The sequence below is a fragment of the Sarcophilus harrisii genome, chromosome 1 (genome assembly GCF_902635505.1).
Source record: "Sarcophilus harrisii chromosome 1, mSarHar1.11, whole genome shotgun sequence".
Classification (NCBI taxonomy): Eukaryota; Metazoa; Chordata; class Mammalia; order Dasyuromorphia; family Dasyuridae; genus Sarcophilus; species Sarcophilus harrisii.
In genome coordinates, this window is record NC_045426.1 from 51615625 (window position 1) to 51633356 (window position 17732).

Sequence of the window (17732 nt, forward strand, 5' to 3'; positions counted from 1 at the left end):
TATAGTTATAAGATTTCTCTTCAGTATGAATACTTTCATGTTGATAAATTTTGCCCATTGGTGGAAGGCCTTCCCATGTTCATTTTTGTTTATGCTTTTTCTTCTTCCATATGAATTGTCTGGTGATGAGTAATAAATGTCCTGTGGTTGAAGGTTTTCCCAAATTCATTATATTCATATGGCTTTTCTCCAGCATATATTTTATGATATCTAATAATAGAATTATAATTGAAAGACATATATCTTTATATATTTGATTTATTTATATGTGTGTGTGTGTGTGTGTGTGTTGTTGAGGCAATTGGGGTTAAGTGACTTGCCCAGGGTCACACAGTCAGGAAATGTTAAGTGTCTGAGGTCAAATTTGAACTCAGGTCCTCCTGATTTCAGGACTGGTGCTCTATCCACTGCACCAACTAGCTACCCCGATTCATTATAATTTGAAAACATTTTCTCTGAGCAAATTCTGTTAGGTCTGAATACAATCTGAAGCTCTTTCTGTGCATATCATATTAATCAGAATATATCATAGCAAAGAAGTCTGTCCTTTTGGGAGGATCTCTTACCATATTCATAAAGCTTTGTAGGTTTCTATCTAAGATGAATTTTTAGAAATTCATTCAGTTGTGTGCTCTGATTGGAGGGCTCTGCAAATTGACTATTGTTATTAATAGGAACTTATTATCAATATTAATAAAGAATATTCTTTATATTAATATTAATCAAGTATTGTTTTATTATTAATATTATTAACAATTACATTAATATTAATAAATATTAATAAAGACTTCCAAAAAACACTTTCCTGTTGTAGGAAAAAAATTTTGGCATTTTTTAACTTATTAAAAGAGATGAGGGAAGACATAAAAAAAAAAAAGAATCACAAAATTAAAACATTTGAGAGTAGGGCGGATCTCAGTGTCTACCCAGTTCAATGCATACATAAAAGGAATAGCTGCTATCACATATCCACTAAGTTCTTGCCCAGCCTCTCCTTGAAAAATTCCAAGGATAGAATAGCCTACGCTACTTTTGGAGAGTTCTAATTGTTAAGAAGTTTTTCTTGTAATTAAACCTATACTATCCCCTACTACTTCCACACATTGTTATTGGTTCTGGCTTCTGGGTCCATATTGAACAAATCTAGTTTCTTCTGCACAGGACAATCTTTAGAAATATGTTCTAGCTAGCATGTCTTTTATTTTGCTCCTCTCTCCACCCTCAGGCTTCTTTTGTCCAGGCTAATCATGCTTACTTCCCACTAATAATCCTCACATATCACGGACCCAAAGCCCTTTACCATCATAGTTGACCTCATCTGGACAATATAGCTTATTCTTAAACTCTGTGTCCAGAATTGAACACAACATTCCTAACAAAGTCTGATTAGGGCAAAGTTTGGTGGAGCCCATCACCTCCCTATTCCTGGAAGCTATGTGCCTCTTAATGGAGCCCAAGAGAAGCTTTTTTTTTTTTTTTTTTTTTTTTTTTTTTTTTATCTCTCATCCCACTGCTGAATCATTCTGGGCTTGTAATCCATTAAAGCCCCAAGATTCTTTACAGAACTGCTACCTATGTATGTCTCCCCAACCTTGTACTTGTGAAAGTAATTTTTTTATATACTCAGGTGCAAGACTTTGTATTTCTTCCTGCTGAATTTCATCTTATTAGATTCTATATTAGCCTAGAGGTTGGCAAACTACAGCCCATTGGCCAAATATAGCTTGCTGCCTGTTTTGTTTTTGATTTAAAAAAACCACCTATGACTTTATCCAAGTCATTGATAAAGCCTTTGAAAAGTATGGGGCCAAGCACAAATCCCTAGGTCAGTCCACTGAAGACCTATCACCATGCTGACACTGAAGCATATGCAACTATTTTTTGATTTTGGCCATCCAACCAATTATGAATCCACCTACTTATACTATGGTTTAATCCATATCTCCCCATCTTCTCCACAATAATATATGAGATACTTGATTGGAAATTGCTAAAATTTAGGAAAACTCTATCCACAGCATTTTTATCTACCAGTGAAGTAATCCTATAAAAATAAGATAAGTCTGGTATTTTTTCTTGATGAAGCCTTGCTGGCTCTTTGTAATCATCTTTTCTAAATTTTCACCAATCATATCTTTAAGGATCCTTTCTAGGATTTTCCTAAGAATTAAAGTGAAGCTCACTGTCTATAGTTTGAAGATTTCATTTTCTTTAAAAAAAAAAAAAAAAAAGCAGCAAAACATCTTCCCATAAACTTGGGTCATTTTCACAGACATCTAGTATCAGTAGAGAGAGTAGACACAAGATTCTTAAGTAAAGAAACAATATGCTTAAGAAAACAGAATATAAATAAATAAAGACATGCATATAGGAATCATGTATTATAAAAGCATGTCAGAGGAGTACTCTAGAACCATGCCAACCTAATAAAAATAGTGTTACTATTTAACACTATTTGTAAATTTATTGCTAGACCAATCAAATTGCAAAGGGGATACTTTGAAGCTCTAGGAAAAATAATAACTTAATAAAGACGAACAAAAAAAAAATCTAGAAACTCAAGAGAAATAATGGGTAAAAGTAAGAATGGAGAGAACAAAACATTATCTGACCTCAGACAATATCGTAAATCATTCACTAATAAAACTATTTGGTACTGGTTAAATGTTAGGGGCCTTGTTAAAGGCTTAGCCTGAGAAAATGAGAAAATACCAAGCTGGGTATTAGTGAAGGGTCAATTTATCAGGCTGATGGATAACAGTATTGAATAAGAATGGGTACAAGTAGGACTAGTTTGGTTCTTACAGATCTCATGGTGTATGTATTCAGAGTCTGCTTCTCATCAAACGAGACTAAGATTTTGACCATTGCTGAGGACCTCAGGGTGTTTGCTGTCACGTATGAGAATACCTTGACTGGTGATGAATGCACAGGAGTGAGCAGAAATATTTGAGGAGGTGCTCCTCAGCTTTAACTTGGCTATAGTCCCTTGGGCTTATTTGTGGCACTGAGAGCTAGAGGTTATAAAAAAGAAGGCAGGTGAAGAGGCAGGAAGAGGAGTTCCTTAACATGTAACTGATTGGCAATAAAGCTGTCTTCTCTTTCCTGCTCCTCTGGCTCCTGACTCTTCTCAAGAACACAGCTGTCAGTGTCCAATAGTACTCTGAAGACCGGTAATGGTGAGACCTCTGGCTGCCCCCAGTGGTAGGATCCAGACAATTAAGAAATAATAAAGCTGAACTGACTAGACAAGAATCAAAAGCAAATGAAAATAACAGTGATAGAGCCAAAATTATAAATTACTGGTAGAAAAAATTTCTTTATGAAAACAACTGCCAGAATTGCATAGGAATATGGAGGAAATTAGGTTTAGATCAGCACATTATATCATGTACTACAATAATTCCAAATAAATATGCTTTTAAAAAAAAGGATAAAAAAATCCAACCTTTTCTGCCTAGTTTTCACTTATTCTCCTAGGTAGTTCTTCTGGCATTCAATGTATTTCCCTTTGCTGCAACTGGGATGTCACATCTGGCTTGGAAAAGTCAATCTTATTCACTGAAAATGGGAAAGGACTGGTGATAGCGTGCCACTTCAGGATTCCATCCCGATCTCTTTAGGGAAAAGTGGCCACACTAGGGAGGACCAGAGAGGAGTAAAAGGCTCTCTTTGAAGGTCTTTTGAATTATGCTTCTACAAAGTACACAATAATAGATCACAACATGGCCCTCATTGCACCCCAAAGTAAGTACTCCAGCTATTAAATGAAGAAGATAAAGCCTCAGATACTTTATATGACTTGGTCACATAGCTGCGAATGAGTGATGTGTCCAGACTAGAACCATACTTCTATCTCCAAAATCACATTCTTTCCAGACAGGATCATCCATCTTCCTCATTATACTTGCCTCATGGTGATTAGTCTTGGTGTCTCAATGTTCTCCTTGTCCTGACTTAATCCTGAGCAAGGTTCAGCCAGAGTTTATCTTGGCTTCCCATCCACCTGTTAGGTTAACGCCTATGCTAGCTCAAGAAGAAAAAAATTAGATAAAGATAAAAATAAGAGTCCACCACAAAGTTTTATCTATTCACCCAGGCCATCTTGCTATCTGCCTTACCGCTGTCTTCTTCCCTTTGCACAGAAGTTCCAGAGATCATGTCTGCCTCTCAAGGAGAGTTATTCACTTAGCTTTGGAAGTACATCTTGTGGCTGAGCTGCCTGGATATTGAAGAGTACAAAGTTTCACCTAATTCACTATTTCTAGTCTTACTTAATCATGCTTTATTTCTAACCACCCCAGAAATTTTGTTGTCTTGTTATTTTGTACCCTCCTGATCTCTCTTCCACTGATACAAGGACTATTGCACCTTGCACTGCAGATGCTAGTACATCTCAGACAAGGACACAACAATTAATTGCTCTGTGGTTCCATTTATAATCCCTGTAAATTTCAGTTTATCCTGTATCCCACTCCTTCCTATCAGGATGTAGATTTCTTAAGAGAATGGTCTATCTTGCTTTTGCCTTTTTATTTGCAGAGCTTAATGGGGTGCTTGGCACACTATAGGCAGATAATGAATGCTTTTTTATTGATCAGTCTTCTTCTTCTGAATGCAACTAGTGTAGGATTGCCTATTCTGCGTAATCTCAGAGTTTAATAAATGAAGTACAGGATAAATTAGAGAGGGAGAAACCAGACATCAAACTTGGCAGTTTGTTCTATCCAAAATCACATTTTCCCTCAATTGGGACTATAAGCTCCAATCCATAGATCACCAGGATCTCCACCAGCAGTCATTCAGTGTGCTAGTCCTGATTATACAAAGACACACACACAAAAAAAAAAAAAAAAAAAAAAAACCAAATATCTCTTCTTGGAAAGGGTTACATTTCTATAGAATGGACAGAAAATGTGAACGCCTTTAAAAGGTTTGATATATTTTTGTCTTGGTACTCACAGGGCTTACTTAGCACACAGTAGGTACAAAATGAATATTTGTTAAATGAACGTACTTAACAAGTGGTCATCTAGCTCTTGCTTGAAGACTTCTCTAATGAGAATTCACTACCTTATGAAGCATCCCTTTCTTTTTTTAGACATTTTTTTTTTTAAAGAGTGTATTTTTAACATAAAGCCTAACTGAGCTTTTCTTTAACTTTCCTCCACTTTCTGCGGTCTGGGGCCGGAGAAGGTAACTCCAACGTCTCCCACAGCTGAGACGCATTGAGACACGCATTAAGACAAGAGGCAGCAGGTGGGGGCCGAGCATCCTCGGGACCCCTCCCCTGGGGCCTAGCTGGAAACGGCTCTGCTCAAGGGGAGGTCCAAGGGGGCGCTTTCAACAGAGCAGAGGCCTGTGAAGGGCCTTTTAGGTAAAAGGCAGGAAGGGGACACAACGAGTCTCAGTCCTCGAGGAGCCCTGGCATGTGGCACGATCGGCAGAGGCAGCCCGGGGGAAGGAGCCCCGGAGCTGAGCCTGCAAAGGCAGCAAAGCCCCCGAGGAGGGAAGTCGAGGTAGCCGAGCCCCGAGCATCCTAGACCTCAGCGGAGCCCCAAACACAGAGGCCGTCCTGGCTGCGTGGCGCCGGGGAAGAAGAAAGCTGTCGGGCCGGCGGGGCCCCGGGTGGCGGGTTTTTAATCTCACAGGAAAAGGGAAGGCACCAAAGAGGCCTTGTGTCCTCTAAGACCGGCAGCCATAGCACAGACTGGTGGGGCCCGAGACGAGCCGCGGAGCTCGGCGAGGGACCTGGCTCGTCTGGTGCCCCAGCTGCGTATGGGAGGGGAGGAAAAGGAAAGAGAGAAGAGAGGGGGGCCGCAGAACTGGCAGCGATCCTGGGCGGGATCCAGCAGAGGACCTTGGGGAGCTGAGGAAATGGGAAAGTCAAGCCCTCGGGAGAGGAGGCTCTACCTGCTCTACCTCCCCTCCTCCCCTCCTCCCTCCTCCCCTCCTCCCCTCCTCCCCTCCTCCCTCCTCCCCTCCTCCTCTCCCCCCTCCCCCTCCTCCCTCTCCCCTCTCCCTCTCCCTCCTCCCTTCCCCCCCCCCCCTCCCCTCCCCTCCTCCCTTCCTTCCCTCCCCCTCCTCCCTTCCTTCCCTCCCCCTCCTCCCTTCCTTCCCTCCCCCTCCTCCCTTCCTTCCCTCCCCCCTCCTCCCTCCGGCTCTAGAGCCAATGAAGAAAGATATGGAAGTCACTGGGACGAGCCCCGCCCCCACCTCCCAGCGGGAAAGCGTTTCCACGGTAACCACGCCAGCGGGGTCTGGAATCTTGGCTGCTGGTGCAGGGGAACAAGCAAGGCATTCTGGGAAATGTAGTGTGGGGGCTGAATGGGATTATGCTCCTGCTTAGGAGACTCTCCTGGAAACAGACCGCCAGGAGTGGATTTTAAAAGACCGAAGTTCTTAAACGCCGAATCCTGGCGCTCTGGGTGGCAGAGTGGTTAGAGCACTGAGTGTGGCGTCAAGAAGACCCGCTTCAAACGCAACCTCAGGCTAGGTAGCTGTGTGACTCTAATAAGTCATTTCATCTCTGCCCGTTTCCTCATTGTGAAAATGGGAATATTAGCACCCCTCCCCCGTGTGTGTGTGTGTGTGTGTGTGTGTGTGTGTGTGTGATGAGTATCAATGAAACAATATTTGTAAAAGCACTAGCTATTGCGCAGGCTCCCCTGATTCCTGTTTTCCAGCAACCTTCTACAATGCCTTTCACGTGAATACATCTGGGAGGTTGGAGCTATCCTCTGCTCATCAGCATAGATATGTGCTCAACCTTCCAAAAAAATGCTCTCACCCAAATATCTTCACTGCTGCCTATTTATTGTCCAGGTGCCTCAATCATTGAGCTGGAAATTGTTCTTAATGACCAAGTGCCCATCCAGCTGACTCCAATCCTCTAAAAATCAAGTTCCTCACCAACAACAATTCAGCATTTCAAACCAGATGTCACAGAAGCATCTCTAATACTTGTAAAATAAAATACCTAATTTTTGCTCACACCTCTTCAAAATTGGATATTTGGAAACTGTAGGAGTCACAATAAACTCTTTATACACAACCCTCGTATATACTTTCCAAGTCTTTTTGATTTTGCTCAACATTTTTCGCACCTATTTTCTTTGCTGAACCCACATCACACCCCAGTCCGAGCCTTCATTTCAATGTTTAAATCATTGTGATTATCTAGCATCTAGTCTCCTTTCCAATCTATCCTCCATGTCAATAGTGTTAAACTCAAGTAGAAACATCCCTGAGGGCTGCCTATTGATTCAGGAGCCCACAAACAAATATAACATTGTATTGTATCATTATTTTATTAAATGTTTTCCAAATGCTTGGACACCTCTACACAGCTGCTAGACGGATGTTCAAAACATAAGTCTGATCATTTCATGCCTCTGCTCAAGAAGCTTGTGTTTGCTTCTCATTATCTTTAGGATGAAATACAAACTTCTTTGGCAATGAAAGTCCTTTACAATTAGGTTTTAGGCTGTCTTTCTAAGTAGATCACATAATATTCCCTCTCACACCTTCTACATTTCAGCAAAATTACCTACTTGCTGCCTAGCATTCTCCTTTCTATGATCATTTCTTTATACAGGTTGTCCCACAGGCCTGCAGTGCTCTCCTTCTTTAGATATACCTCTTAAAACATTTAGCTCTCTTCAAGGCTTAGCTCAAATACTAAGATCAGAGCCCTTTGCTGATTTCTTCTGTTGTCAGCTTCTGTGTGTGTATATATATATATATATATATATATATATATATATATATATACACACACACACACATATATGTATATATATACACATATATATATGTATATATACATGTGTATATATATATATACACACACATATGTATGTATATATACGCGTGTCACGCATATATATACATATATATGTCCAAAATGTAAAATTCTTTAGTGCAGGAACATATTGTCTCAGTTTTGTATTATATCCTTAGCAGCTAGGAGGCAATTACAATGGAGGAGTCAAGAGACAATGAAGCTAGTTGTATGTCGGGGAAAACGTCATATTTAAGAAAAGTTGTAGAAATAGGAAAGGTAAGTACTGACACAAGATTGAGTGTGTGAAGTGAATAAAGAGAATGTCCTTGAGATTGAGAACATGGTGACTGGAAAAATCAAAACAGGAAAGTGAGGAGGAAAGATAGTTTTTGAAGTGGGGAGGAAAGAGGAATACTATGCCACAATGAATTTGAGATGCCTACAGAATATCCATCTTGAAATGTCCTTTTTGCAGTTAGAAATATGAGTGGAGCTCAAGAGGAAGACTAGGCATAGATATATAGACCTTGGGAATAATCTGTCCAAATATGATGAGGCCATGGGAGCTGATCAAGACACTAAATGAGACAATATAAGAGAAAAGTGGAAAATGGTTTAGGATAGAATTTTGAAATATATCTAGCCTTCTTCATCTTAGTATTTAAAACTCTTTACATACAAGCTCTCCCCTCTGTTCAATTTCTAGTTCAATTGAAATGTTTATTAAGCAATTCTTGTATGAAGAATATCATGCTAGACACTGGGATATTCACTGGAAGATCAAATACTGAAGCTGAAGCTTGCTTTGGCCACATAATGAGAAGACAGGACTCATTGAAAAAGACCCTGATATGGTCCTGGGAAAGATTGAAGGTAAAAGGACAAGGGGATGGCAGAGGACGAGATGGATATGAAGCGTCATGGAAGCAAGGAGCATGAGCTTGAATAGACAGGACAGAAAGTCCTGGTGTGCAGTGGTCCACGGAGTCATGAAGAGCTTTCCCACGTACAGAGAAGTATCATTTTTAAGGAGATGTTAATTAACGCCGAAAAGAGATGAGGGCATTGCGATCCAACCAAGCTAAGGGACATCGCTACTGTGACACGGGTAGGCACTGTGAGCCCAGAACCTGACTCCCAGTCCACTAAGTTTTTCCCGTACTACCCTGGGTCTCAGGGGCAGGACTGGACAGCTGGAGGAAACGTTTCATTCAGCGATTGGTCTCTCTTGATTGGCTCTTCTCTGTTTGACCGTGCCCAACACCACAAGAAACCACACCCACTTTTCTGTAGGCTACTGTCCCTCCCACTCCTTTTGCTTTTCTCTGCCATCGTCGCTGTCCCTCCGGAGCATGCGTGTTCTCAATCCAGCGGACGTCCCGCCCCCAAGGGGCGGGGTGAATATACGTCATCAAGGAGCGCGGGGAAGAGACGCTGCGGTAAGCTAGTCGCCGGTCGGCTATTGCCGGGGGTTTCTGAGGGAAAGTTTGGGGTCGCCGAGCTGCCTGTGACCATGACATGTCGAGAGCCAAGGGCAGCCTTCGTGCTCGGGCTCCCGGGTGCGGAGGGCGGCGCCGGGGTCCGGGTCCGGAGTGCGTGCGGTGCCCTTGGCCGCGGCTCTTCCCGCCTTCTCGCGGGCGGGGTGACGGAGATGCGCTGTCAGACCCGGCCGGACCCCGACCCGGTCTGCTGCTTCCCGAGCCCCAGACTCGCTCGTGGCCCAGCCGGCTCCGGAAGCGGGAAGGTCGCAGCGGGCAGAGGTCTCGGAGCCGGTCCTTGTGCAGCTGGGAAGCTGACGGTCGGGGGACGCCGCCCCCCCCGCGGCTCCCTGATCTGCTCTTCCCCTTGGAGAATCCGAGCCCTGGAGTTTCTTTTCCCAGCTACGTACGGTGTGCGTAAAGAGCGGGGGAGGTCGAAGAGTCCCTGGGGCTCGTGCCCAGAAGCAGCGACCAGATAGTCGGGGCCCGGGGGGGGGGGGGGGGGGGGGGCGGGCCCAAAGAGTTGGCCCGGCTCGCCGGAGGCTGCGCGGGGCCGGGGAACGCCCCGATGTGAGAGACGGGGCTCTCTCCTGAGGGGGCAGGGCTGGCTTTAGGAGGAGTCTGGAAGAGCGAGCTCCCTCCCTCCCTCCGTTGTGAGCCCTTCTTTCCGAATCCGTACGGAGAGTCAAGTCGGGACCCACTGGAGCTTAACAAACACTGACACAGTCAAGCCTGTATTTTAGGAGTCTCCGTTTTGCGGCTGCGTGGGGAGGCAGGTCGGAGAGGGGACCCCGTGGAAACAGGGACGCCGGGTCTCTTTCTAGAAGTTCAGAGATGATGTGGGTGGGTACAGGAAAAGGGAAGTAGCCCGACGGAGAGAGGTGGAGATCCCTGTGAGTGAAGAGTAGGAGCAGAGTGAGTGCCCATGAGAGTTATAAAGAAATGAGGGAGGGATAGGGTTGGGCATTCTTATTTTGCTGTTGTGTTTTTGAGACAGACAGTTTTGGGACCTGTTGAACTGAGATACCTTTAGGATATTCGTGTGTGCTGTGTGTATACATGCACACTAGGTAGCATTTATATAGTGCCAGCCATGTGCTGTACACCAAGTATTATATAAATTGTCACACTTAACTATCAGAAACTGGAAAGGGGGTAGGGCAAAGAGAATTGGGGATAATTAAGAGGTGTTTTGCTGAATAGAGGAGGATGGTTTGCTTTTTTTTTTTTTTTTTTTTTAAAGCAAAGTGGAAGACAGGATTTTCTTATTTTAAAGTTTAATTTTAGTTGGTTTTTTTTTTTCCCCCCAATGGGAATCCTCATCTCCCTTCCTCCCACTTCACTCCCTCCCATGTAAGAAAACAAGAAAAACAAAATCCCCATTATGAACACATATTAATTAAATTCCTGTGTTGGCCGGGTCCAAAAAATTGCCTCAGTCTGCAGTATGACTTACTTCATCACCTCTAAAATTGTCTTATAAAATTGTTATGATTGCATAAATTTTCCTGATTGTAATTACTTCACACATTAATTTATACAAGTCTTCACAGGTTTCTCTGAAACCATTGTCCTTCATCATTTCTTCTATAACTTGTTCAGCCATTCCTTAATTGATGGATACTCAGTTTTCAGTTCTTTGTTACCATTGAGCTGTCATAATTTTTTTTTATATATGTGTCTTTTTTCTCACTTTGATCACTCTGGTATATATAGGCTTAGTAGTAATAGCAGTTCCCTATTTTTGTGCAGAATAAGAAGACATTTTCAATATGTTGGTGTAATAAAAAAAGTTTGAAGAGGATCAATGAAATGTAAAAAACAAATCAAAATACAAAAGCAGAAGAAAGTTCAGGATTGGACCAACAAACAGGGTTCTAAGGTTCCTGTTCTGTTAAATATATACTTAAAAAACCAAACTGTAACTTTCAGTTTCATACAAAATCATTGCCTTTTCTTTATGTTTAAATGTTCATATTCACACTTATATAAAACATATTTTTCAAAGGTACTGAAGAGTGTTGCCAAAGGGATGTTATGTCCTTTTTTTTATTAGTAAGAAGAAAATATGATTGAGAGATCTAGGATAAAAAAAGTTTTTTAATAGTAGAGGAGGAGGTCCTTGCAGATTCAAAGGAAGATGAGGCAGAGAAATAGTAGACTGTAGGGATAAGGATGAGTGGAAAAGGGTTAAATTTTCTCTCCAGACACTGACCCTTAAAGTGGAATAAAGGGAATAGGAGCTGGGACTTTTTCTGACATAGCACAGAAAATGAAAAGTTAATGTCATTTCCCTCTCTTAGGCATCCCTTCTCTTTTTAATTGGTAGAGCTATTTTCATTCTGTCTTCCCTTAGATCAGTTGTTCTCAAAGTATGATCTAGAGAATCCTGGGGATCTCTGAAATCCTTTTAGAGGGTCTACAAATTCAAAAATAGTTTTTATTTCCAATATGGTAAATGTCTATAAATATGACCCAGATAAACAAAAACGCTTTGGAGAGATCCTCAATAATTTTTAATAGGATAAAGATACTGAAAACAAAAGTTTGAGAACCACTGCCTTAGATATTTAAGTCATGTCTTATTTTAATGGATATTTTATGGTCCCAGATCTTTTTAACATAGCACCTGTGCAAACAAGGCTGGAACCTTCTATATGTATTCCACATTTTACTCAGCACAAGCTTAGTGCTTGTTACAAGATATAGGTATGGGTGCAAGATAAATCTTGATACTTCATCAGGTTACACTAGGGAAGTGGGGGGGTTGGTAAAGAAGTTGATTTTTTGGAACTTTATATACTTATTATATTCCAATTTGTGTTGCTTCCAACTGTTCATGTCTCATTTCTACTAACTAGACTAAACCCTTTGAAAGTAAGGATTTTTTTCTTACTATTACCTTATAGCACCTAGTATGGGTCATTGCACAGAAGAGTCAATCAATAAATATTTATTAGGTTTTCTGTGAGGTGCCAAGTACTGTACTAAGCACTAGGGATACAAAAAAAAGAGACAAAAAATACTCTCTGCATGCAAGGGACCACAGGCTAGTGGAAGAGATAAAAGGCAAAAAATTATACAAACTTTGGACAGGATTGTGAGATTTCAAATGAGATGACAAATACTTCACAAACCAGTTCTTTATTATCAGCATTATATAAATGTTAACTATTATTACTATTAGGGAAATTGGAAGTAACAGGGAAAAGATGCTAGAATTAAGAGGGCTTAGGAAAGAGTTCTTGTAGAAGGGTGGATTGTAGCCAAGACTGAAAGAAATCTAAGGAAGCCAGGAGGCTGAGATGAGAGAGAACATTCCAGGTAGGGAGATAAATCCAAAGTTGGGAGGTGAAGTGTCTTGTTTGAGGAATCACAAGGTTTCACTAGATTGCAGACTGTATGGCAAGGTATGAGAATCCTGCGAAGGTTGGAAGAGAGGGGGTTATGAAAAGCACCGAATGCTGAAGAGACTTTTGTGTTTGATACTGGGGGGGGGGGGGGGTTGTCACATGGTCAGAACTCCACTTTAGGAAAATCACTTTGGCAGCTGAGTGGAGGATGGGTGGGAGTGGAATGTGCTTAATGAGATGATGACTTGTTGAAAGGGAAGGCAGCATCCTTCCTTGGTAGATCTTTTTCATGCTTTCTATCAGTTGGTAATTGCTATCATTGTCCTTGGCACAATGTGTCATACTACTGTGGAGGAGGATTTGAGTGGTAGGAGGGACATAGGGCACACTTCAAGCCTGTGACTGTATTCAGTCATAAAGAAGGAAGTAACTTCAACAGGTGGAGGGGTAGACAGTCTATCCTAAGCATGGACAAAAAGATATGGATAGGAAAATACAGGTAAGACCAGGGAATAGGAAGTTCAGTTTGGCTGAATCTTAAAGTATGTAGAGGATAATAGTATGCAGGAAATTTTATTTTTTATTTTGTGGGCAGTGAGGAACCACTGAAAATTTCTGAGTAAAGGAATAGTGTATTGGGAAAATGATTTGGGCTTCTTGGTGAAGGGTAGTTAGGGAAGGGAGAGGTGGAAGGTAGAAAAAACAGTTGGTGGGCTATGCTAATAAAATGGGTGAGAAAAGATGAGGGACTGATGTAGCATTGGAAAGAATACATATATTAGTGCTATCAACCGATATGGGAAATAGAGCAGAAAAGCCTAGAAGATAGTCATGCAATCATCAGAGAGAAAAGTTAAGGGATAGGGCAGGTTTTGGTAGACTTCACTAGGAGTTCAGCTATTTGTGAAGACATAGCCTATACTTCATAAGGGGTTTGGGAGAATTATTATGATTCTACCTTTCTCACTGAAGTAATGATTTCAGATGATTTAAGAGAAAGCAAGTTTAGCTTGGTTCCCTCAAAGGATAGATCATTTCTTAAGATCCTTGCTCATTATGTACTCACTGTTCTTGGGCATTCCCAGAAATCCTTATTTTATCCCATTAGAGCCCTGCTGAGGAGAATTAAGAAATCTTTTACTACAGAAACACATCTGTCTAGTGAGTATGCATATCAAAGGCAATAAAACCAAAATATTTTTATATTGTCCATTACTGAATACGGAAATGATATTCTTTGTAGGTACCTGAGTCAAAGTAATGCATTTCTTCCAATTGACACTAGATAAAATAAGTTATCCTGTATAATATATATGTGTGTGTGTGTGTATTATTTTCCTTATATACTTTTTATTTCATCTAGGAACTTTTCAACCTATCATTTGCCTTGCATCCATTGGAAAATTTTGTTGGTGGGCAATTTTTGTCGAAGAAGAAAATTTCATTTTCATCTAAGATGTGTTTTGTGGCATAAACCATCTTGTATGGACTTGTTTTCTGCCCTTCATTAGCTGTTTACACTTTATGCATCGGTGGGTCCATGTGTGGGAACCTAAAAATAATTAGGTATGTCAGCTTCCTTCAAGGTCACAGAGCTAGAATCAGACTGAGGCAGACAGCAAGAGCCTATGCTGTCATTTTTTGAATTCATGCTCTATAGTTACATTTCTGTCCAGTTTTAAGGTTCGTAAAGCATCTTCTCCCCTCACAACAATCCTGTGGACTAGGAAGCAGAAACAATCCCTTTTATCAGTGGCCAACCAGGTCATCAGCATTGAGAGTCACATCTCTCCAGGAGTGCTCCCCTTTTACTTCCAAGTATGATTGCAAAATTTAAACAATAAAACACAGCCATTATGTGACACACCAGTAAGAAGAAACTGACTTGTGTAATAAAATACATCTCAGGCTGATTCAGTATGGGTTGATTGGCAACTTTGGTCCCAAGATCTTGCTTTATTTTGGTGATGTGGCCTACAGGGAGTCTTAGGAAAAGTTAAAACTATGGTAAGATAAATCTTGAACTTACAAATGGGGTTTTCTTAGGCTGTTGTAGATAATCCATAAACAAGAATCTATGGTTCTTGGTTTTCTTCAGCATTTGCTTTGGTTCCTTTAAAAGCCATCATCTGTAGAGTATCTCATTTTTCTGGCATAAATGCATCCTAACTTTGAATCTTCTACCTTGGTTAATAGGATTCTTGAATTTAAGTGATACCCAGAAATTCTATTCTAAATACTTTAGTTATCTGCTACCTTCTCCCTAGGCCTGCTAAATATTACAGTCCCCAAAGAAAATGTTATCAAACCTTTATATAGTTATAGAAGAAGAGGCAAGAGAAAGAAAAGGCTATTCTGCTTATTTAATATTTTTAGTTACATGTAAAACAGTCTTTTTTTACATATGTTTTTTAAACTTTGAATTCCATATATTCTACCTTCTTCCTCATCCCCACTCCTCTTTATAAAAAGGCACATATGAAGTTATGCAAAATATTTCCATAAGTTATGTAAAAGAAAACATAAATTTTCCCTCTCCTCCAAAAAAACCCTCAAGAAAAATAAAGTTTAAAAAGAAAAGTATGCTTCAATCTGTATTCAGACACAATCATTTCTTTAGAAGGGGCTGTTTTTAAAAAATAGTATTTTATTTTTTCAAATACATTCAAAGACCGCTCTCAACATTTACCTTAGCAAAGCCTTGTATTCTAAATTATTCTCAGAGAAATTTCATTCAAGATAACTGTAGATAATATAAAATATTTGGGAATCTACCTGTTTAGGCAAAGTCACAAACTATATTAACACAATTACAAAATACTTTCCACACAAATAAAATAAGATCTAATCAGTTGGAAAAATATCAAATGTTCATGGATAGGCCAAGTAAAAATGACAGACTACCTAGATTAATCTACTTAATCCCACACCAGTCAAATGCCCAAGAAATTATTTTACATAATAACAAAGTTCATCTGGAAGAACAAAAAGTCAAGAATTTCAAGGAAATTAATGAAAAAAAAAAAAAAAAAAAGCAAATGAAGGTGGCCTAGTTGTACCAGACCTAAAACTATATTATAAACCAGTGGTCATCAAAACCTTTTGGTATTTACTAAGAAATTAAGTACTTGATCAGTGGAATGGGTTGGGTTTACAAGACACAATAGTCAATGACTATAGTAATATAGCTTTGATAAACCCAAAGACCCCCGCTTCTGGGATAAGAACTCACTATTTGGCAAAAGTTGTTGGAAAAATTGGAAATTAGTATGGCAGAAACTAGACATTGACCCACACCTAACACCCTACACCAAGATAAGATTGAAATGAATTCATGCTTTAGACATAGTTATAAGCAAATTAGAAGAACAAAGGATAGTCTACCTCTCAGATCTATGGAGAAGGAAGGAATTTGTAACCAAAAAAGAACTAGAGTACAGCATAGAATGCAAAGGATAATTTTGATCATAGTAAATTTTTTTTTTTTTTGGTACAAACAAAATCAATACAGATAAAATTAGAAGGGAAACAAATTGGGGGGAAATTTTATATCCAAGTGTTCTCATAAAGGTCTCATTTCTAAAATATGTAGAAAATTGATTCAAATTTATAAGAATTCAAGCCATTCTCCAATTGATAAATGATCAGAGGATATGAACAATTTTCAGATGAAGAAATTAAAACCATTTATAGTCATATGAAAAAATGCTCTAAATCATTAATCAGAGAAATCCAAATTAAGACAACTCTAAAGTACCACTACACAACTCTCAGATTAGCTAAGATGCCAGGAAAAGATACTGATGAATGTTAGAGGAGATGTGGGAAAACTAGGACACTGTTACATTGTTGATGGAGTTGTGAACTAATCCAACCATTCTGGAAAGCAATTTGAAACTATGCCCAATGGGCTATCAAACTTGGATTAAAAAGTGTTTCTACTGGACTTGTATCCCAAAGAGATCATTGAACAAGGGAAGAGGACCTATGTGTGCAAAAAATGTTTGTAGCAGTCCCTTTTGTAATGGCAAGAACCTGGAAACAGTGGATGCCCATGAATTGGAGAATGGCTGAATAAGTTATGGCATATGAATGTTATGGGATACTATTGTTCTGTAAGAAATAATCAGCAGGATGATTTTAGAGAGGTCTGGAGAGACTTAGATGCAATGATAAGTGAAGTGAGTACAACCAGGAGAATATTTTACACAGCAAAAGCAAGATTATATGATGATCAATTTTGATGGATGTGGCTCTTTTCAACAAGGAGATGATTCAGGCCAGTTCCAATAGACTTGTGATGGAGAGAGCCATCTGCATCCAGAAAGAAGACTATGGGGACTAAATGAGGATCAAAACATAGTATTTTCACTCTTTATATTGTTTGCTTGCATTTTGTTTTCTTTCTCAATTTTTCCCCTTTTTTATCTGATTTTTCTTGAGCACCATAATTGTGGAAATGGGTATAGAAAAATTGCACATGTTTTAACATATATTGGATTACTTGCCATCTGGGGAGAGGATGGTGGGAGGGAAAGAGAAAAGATTGGAACACAAGGTTTTGCAAAGGTGAGTGTTGAAAATTATCTATGCATATGTTTTGAAAATAAAAAGCTTTAATTTAAAAAAATAATTTTTTTTCTTTCCCTCAAGAAATTCATTATGGGTTAAACATGTTCAATTCTTCTAAACATTTTCATATTCATTATGCTGTGCAAAAAAAATCATACCAAAGGGGAAGAAACCCAAGAAAGGTAAAAAAAAAAAAACAAGCAAACAACAACAAAGAAATACTATACTTTGATCCACATTCAGTCTTTATAGTCTGCTTTCTGGGTGCAATGGCTCTTTTCATCCCAAGTCTATTAGAATTAGCCTGAATCACCTCATTATTAGAAAGAACCAAGTCCATCACAGTTGATCATCACATAATCTTGTTGCTTAGTGCAATGTTCTTTTGGTTCTACTCACTTCACCCAGTATCAGTTTATGTAATAAGCCAAAAAGGACTATTTTTCTTTTTTTATTTTTTTTTTATTTTATTTTTAATTAATAGCCTTTTATTTACAGGTTATATGTATGGGTAACTTTACAGCATTGACAATTGCCAAACCT

General features: G+C 39.7%; 1 protein-coding gene across 2 annotated transcripts in view; it reads left to right on the forward strand.

Moving 5' to 3' along the window:
• The first annotated feature begins 9161 nt into the window (after positions 1–9161).
• Positions 9162–17732, forward strand: part of ATG7 (autophagy related 7) — a 257079-nt gene continuing 248508 nt past the window's right edge. Inside the window, exon 1 of one of the 2 annotated variants that reach the window (XM_012543600.3) lies at positions 9162–9225. The gene's annotated coding sequence lies outside the window, so the exon portion shown is untranslated. Of the gene's footprint in view, positions 9226–13978; positions 14184–17732 lie in introns of those variants that run through there. The other variant, XM_031955275.1, reaches the window with a different exon arrangement.